Genomic DNA, 3475 nt, shown 5'->3' on the forward strand with positions numbered 1-3475 from the left:
TTTTTTTTTTTCATTTCCTTCCCTTTTGCTTCTCCTGTGTCTTTAGCCCCTCCCAAGGCCAGCAACTCTGAATGCCACATCTGCTGCTACTGGATTTGTAAATAAATACTTGGGCAGATTTCCTACATCTTCATGTTTAGGTCTACCCAATGACCTGTCTATAAATAATCCTGAGTAGAAAGAAGCCTAAATTTCTACTACTCTTACCAAAGTTAATGACACTTGACCGAGTTTGCTGCCTTGGTAAGCTCAGTCTACTCTAATTAGCACACAATTTAAGAGCAAAAGGTAAATATTTCACTTATAATTTGCAATGAAAAAGATTGAAGAAGTCATCATGGTAGGTGATTTGGTCTGGCTAAGTAGAAGGGGATGAAAATAAAGAAGGTAAAAACCTCACAGGTCAAGACTTCCTTTTAATTTTACATTTGACTTCAGTACAGAAGAAACCTGCATTTTTCTTATTTTCCAACATTGATGTCACTAGTAACAGTAGGGAATTGGAACACACAGTAACTTCTAACTTTTGGGAGATAAATGAGGAAGGGCTATTTAAAAAAGAACTGTGGGTTTCAGAGATGCCTGAAGCACGTAAGAGCAGGTATTTCCCATGCTTATCCAGATGCATAAAATAGGTATAAAAGCTTAAAGGTAGATCTGATAACAAGAGGTTTTTTCTGTTTATATAAAATTTTTCAAGTTATCATCAATTTCTGCTATGTTGAAAACATGTATAAGTTATGTGTAGAAGAAAAAAACTGTGAGGCTTTGAAATTATACATTTTCATATTACCATAGTTTTTTTTTTGTTTGTTTGTTTTTTGGTTTTTTTTTTATATGACCTAGCTTAATTTGACCACAAAAATAAGCTTACACAAGAAGGACGTGAAAGATTTATTTTTGTTTCTTCTAGAAAACATTTGTAGAAAACTCACGAACAGTTAACAAAGTGAAAACTAATAAATCAAAACCAAACTCTTTCCAGGGAATATTTTTTTTAAATCAGCATTTTCAATTCCAGTTTAAGTTTTCCTAACATAGGAAATATTGTTCAGAGGACTGTTATAAATTGTCACTTCTGCCATCATATGTAAGAATATCCAATAGAATTTTGAACATTTTCCCCTTGTGTAGTCAAAACCTAACATGGATAGGCAAAAAGCCCTGGGAATCAAATTCACTTCAGCACTTATGAATAATAATATCCAAATCTTTTGCAATTTCAGTGAAAAATTTCCCTAACCTATCATTATAGTGAAATAAGTAATTGTGGTTTTAAGTTACATACCTCTCATTAGTTATATACCACTCATTAGCCATTAGAAAAAAGATCATTTGGTTAAGTGCCTGAGGACTTAAAAGAACACTTAAGGTTTCAGGTAACTTTGCATATGTTAAATAGAAAAATGTGTTTCAATCTGTGAACCACTAAATACATGATTTACAACATTTTCCATTTTCCAGGAGTGTGTATGCTTTGTTCTGTGTTTACTTTGGCTCACACTATAGTAAAAAAAAATCCACAGACAGTCTTCTCTGATCTCATCCATAAAAAAAGTGCTTTTTTTCCTTGTATGAATACACTTCTGATATTAAAGCTTGTTATAAATTTAAACAAAGATATGTTTTCTATTCTTTAGAAGTAGACTATAGTACAAATAGAAATAGACTATAGAAGAAACTGCTTCCTCAGTTTTGCCTTGCTTATAAAATTATTGTTGAGAAGAACATAAAAGTGGAGCTCAAAGATTGCTCAGCTTACTTGCACACTAGAAGGGTCAAGTTAATAAATGTTTAATCTATGAAGTAATTAATGATTTCAGGATAAATCGTTCGCTAACTAAAGCACATTGACTTAAAATACAGCAGAAGAAAGGTTACCAATCTGCTGTACACTGTTTTAGCACTGAAAATAGGTTTCAGTATTTCTCATTATATCTCATATTTCCAACATTCCAGTGACTGTTTCTGGATTTCACTTTTGATTAGATTTAATTTCAATTATAGCGAGGCACATTTTTTTTTAGAATGTAACATTGTCTCTTCACATATCATAACAACACTACTTTTTGGACCAGAGTTCTTAAAATTAAACTTTTTGCAAGTGTATTTGGCCAGCTGCCTTTCCTTTTCATATGTAAACACAAAGCTGTGAGCATGAGATACCTTTTCTTATGCTTTTTGTTCTTCAGAACAAAGCACAAGGGCTCTTACATTAAGGAAGCTATGACTCTGTATTGTGGAATTACACTATTGATTAAAGGAGCCAGGATAAATTTACAGTGGAGGAACTAGCAATGTAATTTACAAAGGAAAGTGGATTAATTCCAGTTTAGCGGTCTACACACTGTAACTGAGAATGTTTGAAGATGGTTAAAGCATCAAAAGACACTGGTATAATGGCATTCTGCCTGTCAACCAAAAGCTGGTTATGCTGATGTCTTACCACAGGTTGCCAAAATAAATATCAAGCTGTGTAGTTTGTGGGCTTTGGTATTTCTGGAACAGAGAAATCTCAACCCTTGGGAAAGTTATGATACAAGAGGTAGAAAGAGATGATTGTTTAAATGCCTAATTTGATAATATTCTTTGGAAATCATAAGTTTTGGGTTGTTTGTTTGTTTTAATAAGATGACATACATAAACACTTAGAAATGTAAATTGATGAAGACTGACAACAGGACTTCCAAGTCTCTCAACGTGATAACCCTCTACCAGGTACATGCAAATATGGATGCACCACAGGAAAAGCAAAAGAGGGGCTAGAATTGTTCTTCCAGTTTTCACATTCATATCATATACTATGAGAGATCTACAGAGTAAATGGAAAAAGGGGATTGTTGGCCAGCATAAACATAACATGATGTGCATAATCTACCTTATCCATTAGCTTAGAAAATTTTTTATTCTTGAGAAACTTGAGACTTACATTCACCATTTTTTTGATTCAGAATATTCAAGACTGTGAAGTGAATGAGCTTGTATTTCCTACTCATTGAAGATAGCAGGATGTGCTAGCAGTACTTTGAAGACAGCAGTTCTTAGTGCTCTGCTTTCCAACCTCAAAGTTGTTATTAAAATTTCTTTACATTATATCACAGTACAAGGCTTTACAGGAGACATTACAGAAGTCTATAAAATAAGGGAAGTTAAAAAAAATGGAATTCAAATGTTCTTGTAAAAGTTATCTGAAATGTTTCATCAAGTAACACTATTCACTCACATTGATTGGTCACATCTGTGTAAGGTATCATTTGTGACTTCTGAAAGTTAGGAAAAATGTAAACCGTACTTCTAAAATTTGTCAACAGGAAATGCATTGGAGTTTTTCTCCCTTGCTGTAAAGTGCATAACAGGTTTCCATGTAATATCTCCCTGGCAGTTGTGAGGAAACTAAAAAGGTTAGTCCTACTACCTGCTCTAGCAGGGATGAGGTAAAGCCTCATTCCTCACTATGGGAAAGGTACGAGAGAAG

This window comes from Empidonax traillii, unplaced genomic scaffold (genome assembly GCF_003031625.1).
Source record: "Empidonax traillii isolate 1590-97213 ecotype Southwest subspecies unplaced genomic scaffold, ASM303162v1 scaffold837:size744043, whole genome shotgun sequence".
Lineage (NCBI taxonomy): Eukaryota > Metazoa > Chordata > Aves > Passeriformes > Tyrannidae > Empidonax > Empidonax traillii.